Below are 26,581 nucleotides of genomic sequence, written 5' to 3'. Positions count from 1 at the left end.
GGTGCGTGTACATAAATCAAAAGAAAATAAGCAGCATGAATTAAGCAATATCCGTTAATACCTATATTAATTACCCTAATAAATAAATTAACCAACTTCCCGTTGCCAAAAAAAAACATGCTCTACTTTTCAGTATCTTAAAAACAGTGAAATAATCAATATATATTTTATCTCATATTTTCAACAATCAGCAGTCCAGTATACAAAGCGTTGAATGTGTGTGTGTGTGTGATTATGGCAAAGCCTCGAGGGTTATCTGCCTAAAAGGAGGGAAGCTTCGTGGAGGACTTTCTAAAGGAACTGGCTCGTATACACGTTACACATGGGGAAAACCACAGAAACGCCCATGCAGCCAGCCCGTTCGCGGAATTCGAGTGAGTGAGTGAGTTAGTGAGTGAGAGATTATGGCGCAAAACCAAAGATGATTATTACAAATGACGAAATTAAAATACAATAAATAAAAACAAGTAGACAAATGTACCAAATCCAGCGGATGAAGTCATATAAAAACAAGTTAAAAGCACACATTAAAATTCAAGACACAGTCTTCAAAACAAATTACATTAGGTAATAAAAGCCAGTCTCTTTTAAATAATAAAATAAATTACAATTGACCTCTCTTCTGATAAAACGGTCGAGAGGTAAGTCACAGCTATTAAAACATTTCTGACGAAGACTATTAAAACAGGGACACTCGATTAAAATATGACGGGGAGATAGACAAACATTGCAATTTGAACAAATAGGCTCATTCTCTGCTTTTAAAAGGTAACTTATGTGACCAATTCTGAGGTGACTATTGTGACCAATTCTGATGCGAGTCAAAAGAACCTCGGACCGAACTACCAGTGTTCAGCGACTTTACCGCTCGGCCGCTGGTTAGCCAAAGCATTGAATGAAAAACTGTTGCCAAAACCACATTTCTAAGAGTATGGAACTATTCAAAATGATGCAATTTCATCAAAAAAGATAAAATACAAAAATCTGATTGGAATTTTGAAAAAATCACTTCGCGGTACAGTGGCTTTTGTTTAGATACACCTACATACCAAATTTCGTTGCCCTGGGTCTATGAACGAAAGACACACAGACAGACTCTTTCTTTTATTATACGTAGAGATTTTAATAATAACTCTTATCAGGATTCGGCATTTTTGCTCGTAGTTTATTCACAATAATTTTTTAAAAAACTGCAATCATAAGTTTAGTCGTATTTTACAGCAGTTATTTCTGTTCAATAGCATTTATTTCTATGAAAACAACTGCCACTGAATTGAAATTTACGCATTAAGATAAATCTGCAATTTTAGCTGTTTAATTGAAATACGCCGTTATTTTCACGCGAAGCCTTTGTGCAAAGTAGACAGTCTTTCCTTCTAATTGCATATTTCATCATTAAAATTCTGCACAGGAAATTTTACCGTATCCCAAGGCGTGATTTTCAGAATACTTCGCAAAGAAAAATTCCGGCAAAGTCAATCGGCTAATGATGATAGGATCCCTTTCTTCACCTCTTGCGCGTGCGCGGCGCAGTAGGCGCTCTTTTACTTCAAACAATCCATAAAGTGAAATAGTTGCAACAGGCCTTCCGAAGCTGTTGCCTGAACAAAAGCTCTTGTCGCTGCTCTTCCTGCTACTTGTCTCTTCCCCAAATCAAGACGGTAAGAGAAGCAATCTGGTTGTTTAAAGCTGAAAGCTACGTGCGAATATATAAGTCGTCAAGTCGCGAGGTTGCAAAAGGTAGGAGTTTTGATGGCTGTATTTATAGTTTATTATGCTTCCAATATTTAATTTTTTTTTCAGCAATGAAATTGACGAACTACGTGGTGGTTGATTTAATATATTGATATTTTATTGTAACAAGATCCGCTTTATTTTGAGGGTTATTTCTATGAAAATAACTGACGTATTTATTTTGCATTTTTAAATGTGCATATCATAAATTAATTTCTGTTCTTTGAGATTTAAATAAAAAGGAATTTTTACCTCAAATGGGCATTAACCCAGAAGACCTATTAGTGTCAAATATTTTAAAGTTCAAAATCACTTCTAATTTTAGTCACCAAATATTATCAGCCTGTATTATACTTAAAGAAACTAAATAATGAAGAATCTGCATAAATGTACGCACGTTTCTTGCACTGTGAAAGAACAACGGTACCTAGAGTCTTCAAATTTTGAATAACGTAGTCCTCCATCCAACAGTCCGAATTTGGAATTTGTTTTACTGTTTATTTCATTCTTTATAAACTTTAACGAATTTTCGATTAAAAAACGCAACGACTTCAAAGCGAGCAGAGGCTTCAATGTAAGGAATAAAACATTTTTGTCTCCAGCACACGAGACTTTCTATCGGAAATTCCAAAGATATGCTGTTTTTAAATATTTTAGCCCAATATGGTCTTATCCCAAATGTTCTCTAAATGTGTATGTGTCTGTAAATGAAAAAAGGCCCGTTTATGCGTAATATAAAATTTGTAAGCTTTAAGGTCATTTTTTTAAATTACTGCTTTTATTTTTTTGTATACTAAAGTTCCTAAAGTAATATTATCGTAATGTTGTTTATGCTATTGTAAATACTTGCAGCTTGTGAATAAAACTTCAGTTTCTTCATTAGACAGTCTTCAGATAATAATAAAGAATACTTTTTTAAACCGTCAATTCGCAATCATAAAATTGTAAATCCCATAATATCGACACCGTACCATCCAGAAATACAATTTATATCAAAAAAATTATAATTTAATAATTTATAATGTTTTAAAATAACGCGAGTTTGGAAAAGTATATATTTTACGTGAGACCCGAATTTACGTTGAATTCTTAAACTACTACTTAAATTAAAGGTACATGTATTTTTTTAAAATTTTAAATGAAAAGAATGAGAAATACTAAAGCTGTTCGCATGTTTTTAAACGATTTTCATTGTAATTACGGAAATATTTTAACTAAAATGTTTATGTTTTAGATGTATAAGGTTTTTCTTCCACCTTCTTGGCATGCCATCGTGGTGTGGTGGTCTGCACCCTGGGAGCGTATTCTAGAGACCCGCGGTTCGATTCCCGACGAAGGCGCTGCTGAGTTTTCATCTTGCCTGCTTCCAAAAATAGCTAATGTCTCTACAGTGTTGCTCAAACTAAAAGGGTGTTGGATGATGATTCTTCACACCCAGGATTTGGCGATTGAGTCCTAAAAAACCCCAGTCGCTCTTTAAAAGGAAGAGTATATAATGTATTTCTCCCACCTTCTTGGCATCCCTTTAGGGTGTGGTGGTCTGCACACTAGGCGCGTATTCCAGAAGTCTGCGGTTAAATTCCCGGCGAAGGTTTGCTCATTTTTCCTCACTTCTGTTTCCAATAATCCTAATGTCTCTACAGATGTTTCTATTTGATAACCCTTATTCTTCATTATCTTTATACACTATCATTTTCAAAACAGTACAGCCTTTTGTAGAATCGGAAGAGGTATTTTATACCGTTTCACTCCATCAGCTTTCCGACATCTAAAGATCTTGTAGGTCGACGTATGAACAACCTGCTTATTAAAAGGCCAAATACGCAAAATTACATTGGTGATAGATCACAGGATTTAGTAAAGTTATGAGGGAAATATATGGTCTTGTTCCTTCTCCAGGAAGTTAAGAGTAGATTTTGAAGTGTCGCTGTTTGCTTTATCTTCATGCAGTTCTACTCATTGATCAAACTGCCACTTATATCAACAACATTGTTAGTAATTGAATACGAAGACTTGATTTTACGCAACGCACGAGAATTAATTTCTCGCATATGAACTATCGCACGTTATGCCAAAAGAATTAATTTCTCGCATATGAACTATCGCACGTTATGCCAAAAGAATTAATTTCTCGCATATGAACTATCGCACGTTATGCCAAAAGAATTAATTTCTCGCATATGAACTATCGCACGTTATGCCAAAAGAATTAATTTCTCGCATATGAACTATCGCACGTTATGCCAAAAGAATTAATTTCTCGCATATGAACTATCGCACGTTATGCCAAAAGAATTAATTTCTCGCATATGAACTATCGCACGTTATGCCAAAAGAATTAATTTCTCGCATATGAACTATCGCACGTTATGCCAAAAGAATTAATTTCTCGCATATGAACTATCGCACGTTATGCCAAAAGAATTAATTTCTCGCATATGAACTATCGCACGTTATGCCAAAAGAATTAATTTCTCGCATATGAACTATCGCACGTTATGCCAAAAGAATTAATTTCTCGCATATGAACTATCGCACGTTATGCCAAAAGAATTAATTTCTCGCATATGAACTATCGCACGTTATGCCAAAAGAATTAATTTCTCGCATATGAACTATCGCACGTTATGCCAAAAGAATTAATTTCTCGCATATGAACTATCGCACGTTATGCCAAAAGAATTAATTTCTCGCATATGAACTATCGCACGTTATGCCAAAAGAATTAATTTCTCGCATATGAACTATCGCACGTTATGCCAAAAGAATTAATTTCTCGCATATGAACTATCGCACGTTATGCCAAAAGAATTAATTTCTCGCATATGAACTATCGCACGTTATGCCAAAAGAATTAATTTCTCGCATATGAACTATCGCACGTTATGCCAAAAGAATTAATTTCTCGCATATGAACTATCGCACGTTATGCCAAAAGAATTAATTTCTCGCATATGAACTATCGCACGTTATGCCAAAAGAATTAATTTCTCGCATATGAACTATCGCACGTTATGCCAAAAGAATTAATTTCTCGCATATGAACTATCGCACGTTATGCCAAAAGAATTAATTTCTCGCATATGAACTATCGCACGTTATGCCAAAAGAATTAATTTCTCGCATATGAACTATCGCACGTTATGCCAAAAGAATTAATTTCTCGCATATGAACTATCGCACGTTATGCCAAAAGAATTAATTTCTCGCATATGAACTATCGCACGTTATGCCAAAAGAATTAATTTCTCGCATATGAACTATCGCACGTTATGCCAAAAGAATTAATTTCTCGCATATGAACTATCGCACGTTATGCCAAAAGAATTAATTTCTCGCATATGAACTATCGCACGTTATGCCAAAAGAATTAATTTCTCGCATATGAACTATCGCACGTTATGCCAAAAGAATTAATTTCTCGCATATGAACTATCGCACGTTATGCCAAAAGAATTAATTTCTCGCATATGAACTATCGCACGTTATGCCAAAAGAATTAATTTCTCGCATATGAACTATCGCACGTTATGCCAAAAGAATTAATTTCTCGCATATGAACTATCGCACGTTATGCCAAAAGAAGATATGCGCCTTCTTACGTAGTTCTACACAGGATGCGGCTTTGCCTGCAAAAATTATGTGATTGTCACCTGAGTCTTATACTGATTTATGTCAATGCGGGTAAAAAGAAGGTATTTCATATTTCAAAATTGGGTGTAAAATATGTTTCTGGTAATATGCGGAGTTGATCTTAGCATTTTTCGCCACCATCTTTATTTTTATTTTGCCATTATTTAAAAAACTCGCAACAATCGTAAATCCCTTTGAGAAACATTTTCAGATTTTTTGAACCAATTTCTAAGATTCCTTTCTCCTCTTTTGATGATATTTTAAATGGATCTCTTTTTATGGTAGTCATTTAACTACACCCAAGATTCGTGTATTATGACAACACTTTTCTATTTTTGTTAAAAATGTTTCTCGCGGAGAATTCTGCAGCTCGTTCCGCGATACGGCGCGGAGAAACAAGATGCATAAGATTATTGCAGTCATTTAAACATATCCGAAATTTACTTGTGACAATTATTTTTAGTTCAAAGGGATTTGAATCCCGAAGGACTATTAGTTTCGTTTTGGCATTTTGCGTCGGACGGATAAATGTCGGTTCACTTTTCAAACTGTTGCCACAAAATGTTAGAGTCCTGCGTTATATTTGAAGAAATTAAATAATGAAAAATCTGCATAAATGTATGTATATTTCTCGTATTGTGATAAAACAACGGTACATAGAGTCATCGAATTTTGAATAACGTAATCCTCCAACGAATATGAGCATGTGGAAGACCAAATTTGAAATTTGAAATTTGTTTTATGATCGATTTCCTATTTTTTAAAACTTTGACGAATTTTTGATTAACAAACTCAAGGATTTCAAAGCGAGCAATGGCAACGTTGTGCAGAAAAAACATTTTTATCTCCAGCGCGTGAGTCTCTGTATCGGAAATTCTAAAGATATGCTCGTTTTAAAACTATTTTGCGATATTGCTGTTGCACTGGATCTTACGGTTTAAGTGCGAGGAACATGATATTTAATAAAGAAAGGTAACACACAAAATGTTAAAAAACGTCCCTTTGGACGTAATTTAAAATCTGAAACATTTCAGATTTTTTTTTTTTTTTTTTCCATTTTTGTTACGAATAAATGTTTCTCGTAAAGAATTCTGCAGAGCGTTCTGCATTCGGTGGTAGGTCCTAGAGACGTTGTCGTTCACATTTTTTTTCTCCTTTTTAACATTCAGATTGTCATTAATGACTTTGCTTATAGTTGACACTGAGCATTTTAATGATTTTGCAATTATCCTCTAAATTGCCAGATTTCGTTTTCAACATAATAAATCTTACCTTTGCAACATTCGAAACATTCCGTTTTTCCCTTGGATACATATTTGGAACAGTTTTTCCACTTGAAGCTAAATTGTGGCGTTTTTTTTTTCCATTATTCTTGGTATCATTATCAATCGCAGGATTTTTCAAGGCGAGTTGGAATCCCAAAATCTTCAAAAAATTGTGATTTCGGATTTTTGCATTTTCAAATTCTCTACACTTTTATCTTTCTAAAAATGCCATTCTTTAATCTCTATGAAAATTGGAACTGCAAAGAAATCTAGTTTTAATTTGTCATCTACTGCTTCGATCAATGAGGATTTTTACATAAAAACGCGTTTTTCTCTAAACGTGATTTTTTTATACTCGATGTACCTTTTCTCAGGAACTACTGCTCACAGGTACCTAAACTTTTTATGGCTTATTTATTAGGTTCCCTAATATTTACTGAAATGAGCATTTTGTAATAAACTTAGAGAAAAAATTTTTTTTTAATTTTTTATGTGAGAAATTTGCTAAATTTTACTATGCCTAACAAAATATCCTGTAATTTACTCTAAAATTCAAAATATTATAAAAGCTCATTTCAGTATAATCAGATAGGTATACGTTAATTACAGAACATATTTCAAGCTTGTATCTACAACAGATTTTGAGAAAAGGTACATCGAAAATGGCCAATTTAACATTGTCGTTATAGGGGTTTCTTTAACTTTTTCTGTAGCGACCTCTTTTTATCACTGAGATTGTAGAGTCATTAGGTTAATTGGAAGCAGGCAAGATGAAACAACCGCCTTCGCCGGGAATCGAACCACGGACCTCTGGGATACCGGCTACTGTTACATCACAAAGGCACGCTAGGGAAGTGGGAAAAATACCTTATAAGATTTTTTTCAGGACTCCCAGGACCCCATAATATTTACGAAAATTTTGTAGGACCTCCATAATTGAGCAAATACGGCATACGCGTGTGTGAAACTGTCATTTTTTCTCACTTGTACTGTAATATACTATTGCAATTTTAGGTTATTAAATTTAATTTCTAGTTTTAAGACATAGAACAATGTGAACATTTTGAACAAGTAACAGACGGAAGAACAGCGTCACGTGCAAAGCAAGTAAAATGAACGTTTCTATTATAAAAAGAATGCGTCGAAAGGTATTGTTTTATATTTATCTATTTTCAGATACATTGTGTATTGTACGTTCTACAAGACCACAGTTTCCAATCGAAGTGTGGAATCATTATGAAGCAGCCTCAGAAAAATCTCCTAACACCATAAATCGTTACGAAAGCTTTTATAAGGTACTAAAATCATTATTTAACTGTAGCCATGCCAGTATGTGGTTTTTATTTGACGGACTGAAAAATGATTTAGCCTGTCAACGTTTATTATTAGCTATTGTAAATACAGGGTACACTGAAGTTAAAAAAAAAGAAAATATGAAAACTTACATTTAATAATCGCGAATCATGTAAGAAACTATGATGAAATCGATGATAAAATTAGATATTAACACATATTAGCTAATATTCAGTAATTTTATGTATTTATAATTTTTTGAAATACATATTTATGATTTATATATAAAAAGTATTTTACGTAATTTGAATAAAATAATTATTTATATTTGCTATTAAATGTTTATATTATAAAATGTGTAACTTATATTTTCTATTATTTTATCTTTTTAACAATTAAAATTGTAATAATTTTTCACTGTATATTCTGTTTCATTTTCCTTCCATCCTCTTCTCCTTTTCCTAATTCAAAACAGTCCATTTGTTAACCTTATATAGCAACTGAATCTACACATAAATTATGCATACACATAAGTATATATACCATAGATGGTTTGGTAATTTAAATATTTTTTCTGTGAAAAATTCAAGTAGGTGTACAATGTTCAAAATCGATTAATTATTGATTCATTAATGTAAGGATATTTCTGCGTATTTTATTTATCAGTGGGCTTATTTTCGTGTGAGCATATATCTAATTGAGCTTTTTAGGACGTATTTGGTAATTGTAAAATTGTTATAATATGTTAAGGGGGCTCATACACCTTAAACCCCTTATGATCTTCGAATATGTGACTGTTGCAAAAATTGGGATATTTTATTTATTTTAAAAGCAATTACTTACAATTTTTTACAGCTGACTACGTAATATAGCTTGCTTTAGAAACTAGTAACCAGAATGTTTGTGTTGCCACAAATATTTTTGTAATTGAATCCGTTTTGTGACAAAACATTTCGTCATGTTTTCACCTTGCGCGCAAGATATTTTAAAAATGGCTAATGGTACGTACTTGAAATTTCATGGAACTCTTTATATGAGCACTATTTTCTAAGTGAACCAAAAATTTGATGAATATTTTAGTATTAAAAAAATTTATGCACGAAAACCTTACAGATTTTTTTTAATAAAGTACATTTTATAAATTCAACTCCAAGTAAAATAAAAATTTAACATGAAACTCTTCACAGTAGTCACAGTAGTAGGTTCACAGTAGTTTCCAAATCTTATAAAAACTATATATTAAATATGGAATTAAATTATGCAACAGAATGTTTTAAACTGTGCGCGCAAGGTGGAAACTTGATGAAAAATTTTGTCACGAAGCGGATTAAATTATAAAAATATTTGTGGCAACACAAACTTTCTGATGAATATTTCAGAAAGCAGCTATATTATGTAGCCAGCTGTAAAAAGTTGGAAGTAATTGCTTTTAAAATAAATAAGTCCCAATTCTTGCAACAGTCACATATTCGAAGATCTTATGAATTTTAAGGTGTACGAGTTCCCTTAGAGAAATATCGAAACAGCTGTTTTTTAGCGATCTCCTGCTGCAGGTTCCGCAACCCTCCTGGGTCGCTACATAACTACATAATATAGCTGGGAGTCGCGACCCACAGTTTAAGAAACGCTGATCTATCGTATCTTCAGAAATAAAAAAAACATGGATTTCGCAACGTTTTTTAATAACTAAATACGAATAATTTCATAGCCTTCCATCCATTGCTTCTTTAAAAGCGGCATGTTTCATGCAAACAAAACTGTTAAGTATCAGCCGATAATTTATACTGTAAAAAATATAATTGCACTTAAAAAAAAAAAAAAAAAAAAAAAAAAAAGGCAGTTTTTTTTTTTTTTTTTTTTTTTTTTTTTTTTTTTTTTTTTTACAGCAAAGCAAAATCGGCTAAAACATACTCGTACATTCTCTCTATAGGTGAACAAATTGCAATTAAAAACTCTCGTTGTTGTTATTTTATCTATTTTTTATTTAAGTGTGTGTATTTAATTATGGCAAATTTTATTTAAGTGTGTGTATTTAATTACGGTCAAATTGGATATTTTCGTTAAAATATGACACCCGAAAATTTTCGCGATTACAATACTTTCCGTACTTCGTACAAGGACGTAAATATGGTAAATATGCGAGTAAATACTGTAATTATATTTATAAAAGTTTATATTTTTGAGAAATTTCACAAAACTTGTATTTCCAATGCACAGTTTTGGGTACCAATATAAAGACTGTAGCGTTGTAACATGGAAAACTTCGCATTAAAATCAACAGAACATCAGTTTAAATACGTGTGTGTTTTATATTAAATTAGGCATCTTAAATATTAAGAGAGCTGCCAAAAAATTTCTTTGAAAGAACGGAGAACTAAATTTCGTATTTACTGCAATATTTCTTCCGAAGAGTTTAATTAACTGGAAAAAAAAGAGCTTTGCCACAATTATGGTCTTTACAAGACGTTAAAAATGATTATATAATAAGCTGATGTAAAACTTCTGCTTGCGGCTATACATATAATAAATGGAGGCGTTTATATAAATTACCCTTATTACCATATAAGCTGCAGAATTAATTATTAGGGAAAAAGAGCCTCTATTTCCTAAAATTATAAAATTTATTCCTTAAAATTTAGTAATTAAATATAATTGGAATATTTTCAGAGCTACCGAGGAAAACGAAACCAATTAGCTAATACGTGTACTGCTGAGTTTTAAGTAAATTAATATACTATTTTGGTTCGGATAAATAAGCTATCTCACATACGACGATGCTGCATTTTTAAAGCAGCTTTACAACAACAAAAACGTTAATATTTTATATAAGAATGCCTCACGAACGTGAGCTTCATATCGTAGAATTATTTAGCAAAAACAAAAATGATCTAATACTTTAAATATAATATTTAACTATATTTTCTCTTAAACTTAAAAGCTCAGATATAAACGATAAATTATTTTTACCCAAAAGGGCGTCAGTACAGAAGGGCTATTAATTTGGTTTTGGTATTTTGTGTCGAAACGTTTAAAAGCCTGAATCACTTTTCAAATTGTTGCTGCTAAATGTTATCGCCCTGTATTCTATTCAAAGAAATTAAATAATGAATGTAGGTATGTTTCTCGTATTGTGATGAAACAACGGTACTTACAGCCATCCAATTTTGAATAACGTACGTCTCCACCCGAATATGGGCATCTGGAAGCCCGAATTTGAAATTTGTTTTATTATCTATTTCATATTTTTTACAGTTCAACAGCGGTAAAGTCCCTGAACACTGGTAGCTCTGTCCAAGGTTCGAATCCTGAGAAAGGGTTGGCTGCATGGTTATTTTTGTGGTTTTCCCATGTGCCACTTTTCCTTAAAGAGTCCTCCACGAAGGCATCCCTCCCTTTAGGCATCTAGTCCTTGAGGCTTTTCCACAATCACATAAACCAAACAAATCATATTTTGTAAATTATTTATGAGTTGTCGATTAAGAAAGTGAACGATTTCAAAACGAGCAGTGGCAACACTGTACGAAAAAAAACACATTTTTATCTCCTCTGCGAGACACTTTGTGTTGGAAATTTTAAAGATATGCTCTTTTTAAATATTTGGTGATATTGCTGTTGAATTGAATTTTATGTGGTTCAAGTGCGAAGAACATGATATTTAATAAGTAAAGGTACCCGAAAAAACGTTAAAAGAACGTCCTTTTGGGATAACATAATATCTGAAAGCTTTCATATAAGGGCCTGATGCGGTTATAGTTACATATAGGGGGTTGTAATGCCTCAAGAAAAGGAATAAATAGTCGTAAACTAAATATTTCATTTCGTGCTAAAACACTTTTACCAACTTAGAAGTCTAAAACAAGTTGCTCACAAAACATCTTCTCTAGATTATAATATGTCTCGTTGTCATGTTTACACACAAAATAAAACCTCAAAACCGATAACAATGAATATCGATATGCAACATAGGGATCAATTGCAGTTATTCAGTTAGCTACACAGAAATCGAACTGCAAAGTTGCTAAATGATAGCCAAGGTTAGCGTCAATTTTGGCGACAAAAATTACACTCCAAAACCGTCGCCAACATAGCAATATCTCAACAGTTTACCGAGCTAACAACTTACTTCAATCGTCTGCCCCTTTAAACGTATTTTCCCGGCTGAGCTTCGATTATTCAGATTTTCCTGTTACACTAGCGAGCAAGCCCGCCAAAGCAAAATTTAAAAAAATAATATCGGAGTAAATTTGAAAATAAGCTGCTTCATTTAAAATCCATGTGAGTTATTTAAAATACTAGCAGCCAAAGCAAAATTTATAAGTTCTATGTACACCTGAAAAGAAAACGCATAAAGACATTTCAATATGAACGAAATCAGTTCATGTTTTTCTAAGCAACAACCAATTCGTAAATAATGTTTTTGTTGCCAAACCAGGAAAGGAAATCTTTTGACACTTCAGGTTAATACGTATACGCACGACGCCATGATTATTGATTTAAATATGATTTAAAGTGAATGTAATATAACAACTTTTTTTCAATATCAATAGAAAAATTAACATGGCCGTAACATACCATGTCAGTTATCCTAACTTGAAACATAAAGCTGCCTACATCTGCTATTTATTTAAAATGCTGACATTAACGAAACGTTTTGACGTACAATGATGTCACATACGATTGCGTGCTTTCTTCAATATCAGAATATGACTTTAAATAATAATAATGCATCTAATGTGTAGAGACATTAGGATTTTTTTTTGGAAGCAGAAGATGTGAAAAATGAGCAAGGCCTTCGCTAGGAATCGAAAGCTAAAAAGCTTTAGTACCATTTTACAATTAATGTTTCAATTTCTCAATAGAAATCTCTACATATAGTGAAAGAAAGAGTCTGTCTGTGTGTCTGTTTCTTTCGTTCACGCTGCACGTAAGCTAATAGACCCACGGCTACGAAATTTGGTACATAGGTGCATCTAAATAAGAGCCAGTGCACCTCGAAGCGAGTTTTTCGAAATTTGAATTCGAATTTTTGTTCTTTTATGTTTTGTGACAAAATCGTGTCATTTTGAGACATAATGCGCTATAGGAAAGCGAGATTTTACTCTACACACTCCATTTTCACATCGTCATGAAACGTAGGCACTTAGCTCTTTTACGAACTTAAAATAAATTTCGTGTTTCAATAAATCGATTACAGACGAATTAATTTAACAAAGGGAGCTTAACACCTTTACAACGGGATTTTTTCTAAAAAAGTTTATTTTTAAAAAGGTACAGTTTATTTTTCTTTGATTTTTGGACACGTTAAACTTTCATCGTTGCGACTGCTTTCTACAAAAAGAATATTGGGAAAATGGTAACATTTTGTATTTAAAAAAAAAATTAAATAAAGCTTCCGAGTACACATCTTTAAAAATGTGATTTTGGCAACAATTTTCCTGTCTTATTGTTGTTGATAGATTTTTGATGAAATCGCATCATTTTGAATAGTTTCATTCTTTTAGAAACATGGGTTTGGCAACAATTTTTCATCGTATTTCTTATGTCACTGTTTTTAAGAGATTGACATATTTTATTGTCATTTATATATATATGTAATGCATTTTTATTAATTTTTTTTGATAAAGTTGTTCTATAGAGTAAAATTCTGCGCGAAATTTTATGTTTTTTGAGTTACTTTCATGTTATTTTTTGCTTATTTCACTGTTTGTAAGATATCGAAAAGTTTTGCATGATTTTTTTCCTTCAACGGAAAATTGGTTAATTTTTTTGTTAAAATAATTAATATTTGTATTAAGGGATATAGCTTATTTCAATGTAATTTTTTTCTCTTGAAAATATAAGATAAAATACCATTAATTATACTTTGCTTTTCAGAATATTTTGTCTTTTGTATTCTTTTATGTTATTTATTGCTCACTTCACTGTTTTTAAGATATTGAAAAGTTTTGAGTGATTTTTTTTAGGAAACAAAGTTCTTAACCTCCTTTATACCATTTGAGTTCTTAAGATTTTGCAAAGAAAAGTTTGTTAATTTATTTATTAGGATAATTAATATTTGTATTAAGGGATATTGCTTATTTCATTGTAATTTTGTTATACGTAATAACTTTTTTTTATGAAGTTGTTATGCAGAGTCAAATTCTACGCAGTTTTTAAATTTAACGTTTGGTGTTCCCTTCAGCCATTTTTCCGGTACATTTAAATGCCAGACGAAGGCTGGCAGCGATGCTGCTAGTGTTTAAATAAATATATTTTGAAATTTGCGCAACCTATTGGTTATTTGTATTAAATATGCACACATAAAAATTATTAGATTAATAATTGGTTACCATTTTAATTATCAAAATTTAAGTTATAATACTTTAATTCTAAAACTTAGTGCGAAATTTGGGTCTCTCTAAAACAGGTAAATTTCTTTACGTCTGCTCTCATTTCACTTAATTTTAACCGTTAATTTTGAATGCACTTTTAATTTGCTCTGTATTTATTTTTGAAATGTAATACGAAAGAAAATTCTTCTTCACGCAAATAGACTGCTCAAACCGGCAATAAAAATTTAATGGCTTTATTTGAAATGCCTTTAAATTCGTTTTCTTCAGTTCAGCCAAAAAGTTAACAAGTGTATTATTTCTGAAATTTTCGCTTAGAGTTATATCGCAGGAAATTTCTTCTGTCAATTGTTATTTTTCTTCACGAGGTAAAATTTTAGATTTTTGATGAAATCGCATCATTTTGAATAGTTTCATTCTTTTAGAAATATGGGTTTGGCAACAATTTTTCATCGCATTTCTTATGTCACTGTTTTTAAGAGATTGGCATATTTTATTGTCATTTATATATATATATGTAATGCATTTTTATTGATTTTTTTTGATAAAGTTGTTCTGTAGAGTAAAATTCTGAGCGAAATTTTATGTTTTTTGAGTTACTTTCATGTTATTTTTTGCTTATTTCACTGTTTGTAAGATATTGAATAGTTTTGCATGATTTTTTTCCTTCAACGGAAAGTTGATTATTTTTTTTATTAAAATAATTAATATTTGTATTGAACAAAATGAATTTCTAATGCAATTTTATTTTTCATAACCCTAGAGAAAATACATGTTGAAATTATTTGTCGATAAAAAAACAATGGTTTTTGATGTCGGATATTAATTCTTCTTTTATTTTCAAATTACTTTCGGTTCTTTCCAAAAGTGGTAAAACGCTTAAAATATTACTGTCTAATTCTTTGATTATTAGCACGAGTTTTTTATCATTGCATTTATTTTATCTGTAATGGTAAACAAATTGACACTTCGTTTTTGTAACCCTAAATTTAATTCATTCAAGTTTCCAAAAATATCAGCTAAATATGCTAAATGCGCAAACCATAATTCACTAAAAAAGAACATTTTTGGGTACTTTTCCGTTTTGTCGGCGCAGGCGATAAAGTCGCCAGTAATGGTACAATTGACGCCAAACTGAGTATCGTCGCTGGTAACCTTTTACGCCTCACTTTCAAAATAAGTCGCAGCCATTTCTTATCACATTGATTGTTTCTTTCAATACAGGCATACAATTACATATAATTTTTACCAGATAGTTCAATTTAATGTTCTAAGGCCATTTGCGGTAATTAAGTCAATTAGGATGCAATCACGCTTCACACCCGAAGGCGAAAACATAAAAAAGGCAAAATCAAGGGTTAAATTCATCCATTCTAATGAGAATGCACTAGCGAAGCAAAGCACTGCGGTTTTACATAATTTCTGAGTAAGCTATTCGTACGAATTGAAATAATTCTGGCATTTAAACTTATATTCCAAATTAACATTTAACTTGGAATTAATGTAGATAATTTAATTACTGAGATAATTAGTAGATTTTTGTAACGTAGTTTACGTGAGATGAGATCACTTGGAATCAAGTGATAACCGGCGAATCAGGATGTTGAACTATGAAAGCATAGTAAATTCTTAAATTAACGTCTTTTTACAAATTTATTGTCTTTATTTATAGGCTTTTTACAAAATTTTACACGATATTAAAATGTTCATGCCTTCAAAATAAAAAATTTTAGAACTAACATTCGTTAACATTTTTTATTGTTGTATATTGTGTGTTGTCGCCAATAGCGTTTGCTTGGCAAGATTTGTGTCAGGCGAAATGGAAAAGTACCCATTTTTGCAATTCGAATTTTAAATCACAGCGAAAAATTTGAATTTCTCATCGAAGATCAAAAGGACAACTTAAAACTTTGCCTCTGGATAAATCCAGCGCCTTATTTCGGAATGTAACAAAAGCTCACTGCCAATCTCTTGGCATAAAATCGTAAATATTCTTGAATTTAAAGCTCAGATTTTAATAAAATTAACAATCTTCACAGCTTGGTTCAAAACGGTTTTCTGGTTTTAAGACAGACAAAGTAGACAGATGTCTTGTTTTGCACCCGCTAAGTCTTTCTGCTCCGAAGGGCGAAAAATCAAGCTTAGGTGCGAAGGAAAGGTATATAGAAAGGGGGGGGCAATTGTCATATTTCGCTACCAAAGCTTCACGATGAATGGAACAGTGTGTAAATGTAGCTTCAGGTGCGATTTTCTTTATTTGAGAAATAACACCTGAATGTTTTCCTGTTAAAGCTCGAGCTCCGTCACTGCATACGGCAGTGCACTTATTCCAAGGAATATCATTCTCAGACATGAAATTCTCAATTACTTTGAAAATTTCATTTGCAGTTGCTCTATCATGAAGAGATTCACAATATTAATACGCTTCGGCAATTCGTTTATCATCTTCAAAAGGTATGTAAACTAATAATTGAACAAGTTCGTTACATCAATACTTTCACCCAACTGCAATGCGAAATACTCATTCTGTTTTACTTTTTGAATACATGTCTCTTAATGAAATTTGCCATTTCATGGATTCGTCGACTTAATGTATCATTTAATAACGGAATATTATTAAGTACATTAGCCTCTTTTTCGTTAAATAATATTAAAATGATATCTTTAGCTGCTGGTAATATAAGGTTTCCTCCAATAGTGTGAGCCTGCCCAGTCTTGGCAATTCTTAGGCTTCCTAGTTTCTAAAGCGTTTTCACTTGAAGTAACAAAGCCTTTCATTACTTGTTTACTCTTTTTGAACTCAGATAATTTCCCCTTTAAATATGCTTCATATTTATCCTTTAAACTGTCGTGCTAAATTCAAGATGTCTCTTGAGGAACGATGGTTTCATATTTTGATTGGATAATTCACCGCAAACAATACATTGAGGTTGAGGGTTCATTTCATCTCCATATCAAAGTAAACCCAAACGATAAATAACTTTCATTATACTTTCAATAAACAATTTTTCTTTTCTTAGTGTTAGTAGATTGTCCTGAATACATCGCTCGTGTGAATCGTCACTTTTCCGTTTAGCCCATCCTAGCCATTTTTCCATTTTGAAAAATCTAAGTTTGTTTTATTATTTTTTTACAACTATTTTAATGGACAATATAATACCAGTTCTTCAAAATCAAACGACTATATTCTCGAATGGCGTAGAAAAGTGAGTAATGCAAAACAAGAGGAAGACAAAATTTCTGCTGTCAGAGACAGCAAATCGATGTAAAAAATGATTCTAATGAAAACAGAGAAGTGTGGGCCCGGAAATGGCAGCGACATAAATTGTAGACATGCTAATAAATCCATCAACTCTAAAAGAATGAGCCCGGAAATGGTAGCGACATAAATTGTGGATATACTAATAAATTCATCAACTCTAAAACAATTCCCCCGGAAATGGTAGCGATATACATTGTAGACATGCTAATAAATAGATCAACTCTAAAAGTATGATCCCGGAAATGGTAGCGACATAAATTATAGACATGCTAATAAATCCATCAACTCTAAAAGAATGAGCCCGGAAATGGTAGCGACATAAATTGTAGACATGCTAATAAATCCATCAACTCTAAAAGAATGAGCCCGGAAACGGTAGAGACACAAATTGTGAACATGCTAATAAATCCATCAACTCTAAAAGAATTAATGTGATACTATTATCTTTCGACGGGAACTTATTTTCACTTCCTATCAAATTAAAGAAAAAAAATATGTTATTACTTTTAAAAGTATCATTTATGACAAATTTCGTTATGTCTATGGCTAACCGAATATTTGTGAAAATAAAAACGGATTATTTTGCTAAAGTCTATGAGCGGCTATTGACCTTGAACAATGCTAAGATCTCATAAATTTACGTGTGTTAGGAAAAAAAACTTGAACAGGATTTTGAGGTATTTAATTTTTGAATTTAATAGTTAAAATATATTGTTTCCTTGCGTACCACCAATTTTTCTCTCGCGTAGCTGATATTTATGCCAGCTGGTTGAAAATTGCTGGCATAGATAATACAAAAGTTGCTATAGTTTTAAACAGAAGTTCACTAAAATTATTTACATACATACAAAAATTCGTAACAAAGTATACGTTACTGTTTAGGTAAATATTACTAATCAAATATCGCGTACCTCGAAATTTGAGTACAGTGATTCCTCCGTATCTGTCCGCTTTGAACTACGAAAAAAATTAGTTTAGTTTAGTGACGGAGGACGTGGGCACCATCCCTTTATCGTTATGGTAAATTGATAATAGCACCACATCCACCCTTATATAGAGATTAGTGGGACTACAGGTCATACATTACAGTACTTACGATATCGTACTATATAAATAAACCATACAATATCCTACATATGCATGATACAGTATATAATCAAACAGGATTATTAAAACATAATGCTAGTGCGTATACAGTTAAAATGCAAAAGGTTAAAATGCAAAAGTTAAAATGCAAAAGTTAAAATGCAAAAGGTTAAAATGCAAAAGTTAAAATGCAAAATACTAAGTATCAATTAAGTTATATGATTAAATAATATTATATTATTCATATATAAAAACCTTCAAAAAAAAATAAAAAATTAAATAAAAAAATTAAATAAAGTTAAAAAAGAAAAAAAAAATACAATATCCTACATATGCATGATACAGTATATAATCAAACAAGATTATTAAATCATAATGCTGGCGCGTTTACAGCTAAAATGCAAAATACTAAGTATCAATTAAATTATATGATTAAATAATATTATATTATTCATACATAAACAACTTAAAAAAATAAAAATAAATAAATAATGCGCTGTATATATAAATATACATAGAATATACGAAAAAAATTAGTATGCATCCTGTTTCGACAGGAGATGTTTTGTTTGGCATACAATATTTCTTTGAAATACGATTCGAGTTCGATGATACTCGAAGGCGCTCATTACACTTGTTCATCGTTTTCACAAAATTGCTACGACTACCCATGATGTTATAAGGTATTTCTCCCGCCTTCTTGGTATAGTGGTCAGCATAGTCGCGGGATATTCGAGAGGTCCGTGGTTCGAGTCCCGTCGAGGGAAGTGAACATTTTCCACATTATCTCCTTTAAAAAAATTACTAATGTATCTACAGTGGCGCCCGAACTAAAAAAAGGGCGGATGATGATTCTCCACCACCAGGATTTGGCCACTGTGTCCCCTAATCCCCAGTCGCCCTTTAAAAGGTGGAGTATATAAGGTATTTCTCCGGCCTTTTCAGCATGCCTTCGTGGTGGAGTAGTCAGCACACTTGGCGCGTATTTGAGAGGTCCGTGGTTAAAATCCCGGCGAGGACATTGCATAGTTTTCACATTTCCTGCTTTCAAAAAATACCTAATGTCTTTTCAAGCTTATTAAACATGCCCGACTCATTAACATTAAGGCAACTATACGACCAACGTATATACCACAAGCAATCTTTATTAAGTATAGAAAGGGTAAACAGAACTATTAAACTAAATAAAATTAATACGAGCATCTTACGGCAAGATGTAATACAATCATGTAAAGAAAAGTCTTGACGGCGAAACCGCCACGGTGAAATGGCGACGTCGAAAGTCTTAGACCACGTTTTTGAGTTACATATATACGTACGTACGAACTTTCAAACGTCTAGAAAAAAATCTATTCTGGATCCATTTTATATCGATTTTATAATCCGTTTCGGAAGAAAAGTCTTTTATTTTGACCGTACATACAGCTGTCCCGTAAAAAAAGCGTCTATATTGATTCAAGAGAGTTCAAAACGGATATTTGCGTTGAAATATTGACACCCGAAATGTTTCGCGATTACAATATTTTCTTTGCTTTGTAAAAGAAAGTAAAAATACAACAAATTCTTAAGAATTTATGAATTCAAAATTCAATAAATTCAAATATTAAGAAGTAAAATGTTCATTTTTCTTCTACTGATCTTAAAGCTTCTGTTTGTCAACTTAAAGTAAAATGATAATTTTGAATATCGAAAATAATTTGAATTTTCGATTAGAGTAGACTTTAAGATACCCCTTGTATTATGGTGACGTTGTTGTTTCATTTATCGCCAAGTTGTTGTTTCATTTATCGCCAAGTTGTTGTTTCATTTATGGTAGCCCGAGTAGTTGAATGTTATGGAAACCCTATTGTGACGTAATCGCGTGCATGATTCTGGGAAATTTTGAATCATGGGATGTTTTGTAAGAGCTTTTGTGGTGTATGTTGGTTTTATTGTTTAGACTGTAGAAGATTAATTTGAAGTTTCTGTACGATTTGGAACGAAAGGGAAAAAGAGCGTTAATTGACTGGTGTGGTAAATGAAGGTTTACTTGGTAGCCATTATACGTGTCCTGTATATCGGAAGGATATGCGTCTAGTCGAACGTAAACACCTTTTAGATGGATTTGAATGGGTTTGTAGAAAGAAAGGTTCAGATGTGGCGAAGTCGATATACGGATTCGAGTTCAGATAATTTTAGGAAGTTTTTGGATGCTGTTAAGGAATTTTGTGTACCACAGACTAAAGACGAAGGAACTTCTAAATAGGTTAAGTGGATATTCACTTTTTGTAGTGCTTAAATGTATAACATGTTTTTCCTTTTTTATGTTATTTTATTGTTTGGTTTAAAATGTAGTTGATTGAGATTATATATTTTTTGTTTGCCTGTATTGTAGAATTGGGGTCTCCTTTGACTTTTTAAGTGAAAATATACCGATGTGTACATGGACAAAGTGAAGGGAGTGCGCAATGCAAGTTTGTGCATTTCTTGGATTTTTTTTAAGTGAAAATAGGTCGACGTGTAGATGGATAAATTCAAGGGAGTGCGCAATGCCGTTTTTGTGCCATTCGGGGATTTTTTTTTAAGTGAAAATAGGTCGATGTGTACGTGAATACCGAGTTTGTGCAATTATTTGTCTTGTTATTGTGATTTTGTGTCTGTTATTTTTGGCGCAAAAATCGCCGTTATGCAAGCCAAAATAATAAGTCAAAGAATTGCACAAACTCGGTATCCATGTACCGCCGAAAATCGCCAAGTTTCGCCAAGGGGTATCTTAAAATATACTTTTACCGATTTTTCTTAATCATTATAATCATTACCTTTAAGCTTAATTGATGTAGGATAGGAAATTGCACGGGAAGGGAATGGAAGAAAAAAAAAGTAGATAATAAATCCAGATTTAAAGTGCATACGCATTTGAGAGGTTAGGTAATGAGATTAAATGAAGGTGATCAGTTATTTTATTGCTTTATTTTGCAACATAAACATTACACAGCTATGCGCAATAATATTAGCAAAATAAATCATCAAATAAAATTAATCAAAACCATCACATATTCCGGGTAAAACACTCAGGGTAATTCCGGGTAAACATTGGCAAGCATCCATAAGAATTAATCAGCTGAGGGTGCTCTCACACGCAGATTATAGCCCAAAGGGGCAGTTTGCCCGGAAGGGCTATACATTTCGCTTTGGTATTTTGCGTCGATTCACTTTTGAAACTGTTAAAAGGCGATCGTGCGTTTGCAATCGTCTGATATCTTTCTCCCGGCATGCCTCGCTATAAAAGTTTATGTAAACAAATATTTAGAATTCAGATTGTAATGCATATTTTTTCCTAACAAGGTTAGTTTATTCTTTCTCTTGGATGATTATTATTATTTACGTGTTGTGCCCTAAGGCACTGCACGGAAGAGAAGGTCGCCTTCGCGGAGGACTTTCTAAGGGAAACTGACTGGTATCAACAAGTTACACACAGGCTAAATCACAAAAAATGTCCATGCAGCCAGCCTGTTCGCGGGACTCGAACCTCAGATCCAACTACCAGTATTCAAGGACTTTACTGCTTACCTCATTAATTTTACTTGGATTATATTTCAGTCCAATATGTGTATTGTATAAGATGTGTTGTGAATAAAAATAAGAAAAAAGTGGACAACATGGTCTTCATGCGAGAATCTAGTTTATTCTTTAGTGTGATATAATATTATTTTGTAATAGTGCTGTTGAATTGAATTTTATGATTTAAGTGAGAAGAAAATAATCTCTTACCTATAAGAAAAGAAAGAGTCTGTGTGTCTTTCGTTCATGCAGCGCGTAAGGTAATAGATCCAGGGCTACCAAATTTGGTATATATAGGTGCATCTAGACAAGAGCTAGTGCACCTCGAAGCGATTTTTTCAAAATTTGAATCATATTTTTTTAATTGTATCTTTTTTATTTTATCGCATCATTTTGAATACATTCATTCTTTTAGAAATGTGGTTTTCGCAACAGTTTTTCATTCAGTTGTATACTAGACTGCTGACTGTTGAAATTCAGCTCTGTTGCCAGTTGGAAAAATGAGGGAGGTAATTCTGTGCAGTTTTTTAATTTAATGTTTCTCTTGGATATTGGACGTTTGTCGAGAGAAGGCAGCCAGAAAGTTGGTTAATTTATTTATTAGGATAATCTTATGAATATACTTCTTAAGTGTTTGTCGCCTATAGTATATTGGTTGCTTGAGCAACTGTAAATTGTTTTGTTCCCGTGCAGTGCAGCGCGGGACGAATATTATGAGAAAGCTAAGCCGGAAAAATTAAAAATACAAGAGCATGTGCATTTAACATTTAATAAATAAATTAACATCTATATACTGTAAGCGATAAGCTTTATAGTATATAGATGTTATTTTTTTTTTATTAAATGTTAAATGTTATAATAGAATTCTACATACTATAATAGAATTCGGAAATATGTAACCGGCAATGATGAAAAACAAATAAAATGAAATAACTAAATATATTTATTATATGCGGCTTAAGTATCTGTTTGTCGCCGATAGTTTATTGGTTGCTTGCGTAACTGTACTATCCAATGGGGTGAAGTTGCCCAGGGTTGCCGTTTTAATTGAGAGGTAGACAATTTCCTGTAAAACTTGCCTTGGCTATGACTATCAATGCCTCCGCTTAAGCGTGTTGGAATTTTTGCCTGAGTCTACATTTGGACACGGTCAACTTTATGTTGCCTGTTCCAGAGTTCGTGAAAAAACGGACGTAAAATTAAAAATAATGGATGGTCCTCTGCAAGGCGAGCTTAAAAATGATGGAAAGATCTACACAAGAAATGTTGTGTACAAAGAGATCTTTGACATGTGAATTAACATTTCATTATTTAAATCGCATTTATTTATTGAGCTAAGGGTGGCGCTTAAGGAATTTACCGCCAGTGGTTTTCTTCATCGCCCTCTACTTTAAGCAATTAAGAAAGTAGAAGTGGAAAACCCCGTGCGGCAGTAAGCAAAGGGGCGTCCTCGCCGCCTGCCCGGGTAATTCAGTTTGAATTAGCAGACACCTTTGCACAAATCATTTTAATTAGAATTTATAATATCTAGAACAGCTGTCATTTCTTATGACCGCCGGGCTTTCTAGTATATTAATATTCGTATTAAGGGATATTGCTTATTTCATTGTAATTTTGTTATCTGTAATACTGTTTTATTATGAAGTTGTTCTGCGGAGTAAAATTCTGCGCAGTTTTTAAATTTAACGTTTGTGTTCCCTTCAGGCATCTTTCCGATGTATTTAAAAGCCAGACGAAGGCTGCCAGCGCAGCTGATAGTATTTAATAAATAAAGGTAACACACAAAACGTTAAAAACAAGCCTCTTTGGGAATAATATAAAATCTGAAATCTTTCAGATTTTTTTTTTCCCTTATACACTTCCATTTCCTTTCACCATTTATCTCTCTTAGCCGTTCTAGATAATGCATATTCTAATGAAGGTCTCTAATTTTTGGTGGCAACAGTTTCAAAAGGGATTCAGACTTTCATAATGAACCAACGCAAAATTCCAAAACGAAAGTAACAGCTCTTCTGAGCTAATACTCATTTGAGCTAATAACAATTAAAGTAACAATAAATAACAATTAAAGGAAACAACAGCCAAAGTAGCCAACTCAATGCCTAGTTTAGTTAGCAAAATTCACTCATTTCATACTTAAACTAACATCAAAACAGTTTGGGGAATGCAAACTATAAAATTATATCATAAGAATAAAGCTTATAGCATCCTGTTGACTATATTATTGACATTTTAAAATTTACAATTTTAAAAATATAAAAACAACATCTTGCTTGCTTTCCACGATAAGTCCATTTCCATGATAACTTTAGGATTTCATTTTAAATTGCTTTACGCATCGTTGCCACCCAAAGCTACAAAAATATTTAAAATAAAAGCAATGAAATTTAAATACATTCTTAAAATTCAGAACTTTAAATAACAAAAATGCCATTTTACTTCTTTTCCAAAATAAACGTTTAAAACTCGACATTCCGTTTTAATCTGCTTTTCAAATCGTTGCCATCCACAGCTTCAAAATAAAGAATAGTCAAAATAGACAATTTGATATCTTTCAACCATTTCTAATACTAAGTTATAATTTTTACGCGTTAGGAGTTCGTATAAGCTTTGCGAACAAGCATGCCAGTAAAGCAAACAAACAACAACAAAAAAAAAAAAAAAAAAAACTAATAAGTTAGAACCTTTTTTTTTCAGCTTCAAATAGAAACAATTTTTGCAGGTGAAAGAAGGATCAATTTATATTCAAGATATAATAGAATAGCGGATGTAAAAATGCTATGGCAACATTTAGCATTCTGTAAGCATAAACAATCATTTAAGTGCGTCTAATGCCGCACATTATTGTTTTCTCTTCGCATTTTCTAATTTAAAATATTGCATTAATTTTCTTTCAGTTACGAATAACGTTACTTGCCTCACAATATAACAAACCTCTTTAACCTTATTAATGTAAATATAGGCTTAAGTGAATAAAACACTTATCGTACTTTGCATTTCTTCTTTGTTTTCAAAGGGAATATGTAATTTGTAAGTGAATTACAAAGCTAATCTATTTATGCAGTTATGGCACATAAAGCTAGCTCTCCTTTTAATTCTCACTTTCTTATGCTGGTAATCTAGAAGCCCTGATCTAATCCAATTACCTTGCAGTTTACGTCATATGACAATTGAAAGCGTCTTCTGCGTGTATACAGAGTGAATCCGAACAAGATGGCAAAGCTTTAGAGGATGATAGAACACATCTATACGAAGAAATATTCGTCATAGAATGTGTGGTCGAATAAAAGATGTGCTCATTTTTTTAGCGCTTTCAGAGATATTAAGGTGCTACTTTGGTAGACGGTTGCACTAATTTTTGGCGATTTACGTTGGCGCAATTGTTGGCGCGATTTTTACAATCGTCAGCTATCTTGAAAAACGCTGTTTTTACGCATAGTAAAGTATTCGAAACTTAAGAAAAAAATAAGTATCGTTAAAAGTAATGGATTAATTTTTTTGTTGAAAATGTCGTTTTTTAAGACGGCAGGCAAGCGTAAATAAATACATTTACTATGAGTGTAAAATACTAGAGTTATCAGGTTCTGTGTTTCTCCTTACTTGCTTGGGGAACATTGAGGAACCTGACTCGGAACAGGGAGCTTACTAAAGCTATGTTCAATAAATGTGGGAAGTAGACAAGATACACAGGAAGGGTATACGAAACCCTTTATTTTTCACTCTTTACAATAATTTCCGTACTTCGGAATACAGAGACCAACTACTTGTGGTCTGAACGTAAGAATATAAAAATATTTAACTAAACTCTAACTTAACTTTGGAATAATAAACGTGGAAGATTGGCCGTATATTAACAGGAAGCCGTATGTAGTACAGAGAACTGTTAACACTACCATACGTTTAAAATTTATCAAGAGGATTAAACCTCTGGCCTGGAAGGCAACCAGCAACCGAGTAAAACTTCTAAGGCAAGCGGCCTGCTTCGACTAACTCCTTCCTCTCTCTCGCTTGGCAAAAAGCCACAACTTAAGTACTTGGCGTTCGCCAGACAAATTTTGCATAAATAAGTTAAAGCTTTTAATTCTGGCCGGAAGTAGAAAATAAGAAGTGATAGTAAAGATTTAAAATAAAAATAAACGTTAGTAAAACTTAAGATCCTTACAGAGTAAGGCTATTATTACTTTCATATAAGAGAATGAAAACACCGCTATAAAAACATTGTGCCAACGTTTAATTAGATTAAAATATTACTGAAATTGAATATCGAATTAAAAACTATCCTACCAACATTTAAAAGAATTAGAATAGTATTAAATTCAAATACTTTAAAATACGTTATATAAAATATAATTAACATTAAAACATATGTGACAATAATTATCTCAGCAGTTTTTGAAAATAGTGTATTAATTTTTTTAACAAAAATAGAAGTATACAAT

At 32.3% G+C, this 26,581-nt stretch overlaps 1 protein-coding gene across 1 annotated transcript in view; it reads left to right on the top strand.

The window, feature by feature from the left end:
• Nucleotides 1-1,570: 1,570 nt before the first annotated feature.
• The window catches only part of LOC118203378 (neuropeptide F receptor-like), a 252,079-nt gene continuing 227,068 nt past the window's right edge, over nt 1,571-26,581 (top strand). The window contains exon 1 of the mRNA XM_085826455.1: nt 1,571-1,740. The gene's annotated coding sequence lies outside the window, so the exon portion shown is untranslated. The remainder of the gene's footprint in view (nt 1,741-26,581) is intronic.

The sequence above is a fragment of the Stegodyphus dumicola genome, chromosome 11 (assembly GCF_044657685.1).
Source record: "Stegodyphus dumicola isolate Sdum_Otavi_A_Nest chromosome 11, ASM4465768v1".
NCBI lineage: Eukaryota > Metazoa > Arthropoda > Arachnida > Araneae > Eresidae > Stegodyphus > Stegodyphus dumicola.
The sequence above is the reverse complement of the archived record's forward strand: the minus strand, read 5'-3'. Positions and strand labels throughout refer to the sequence as shown.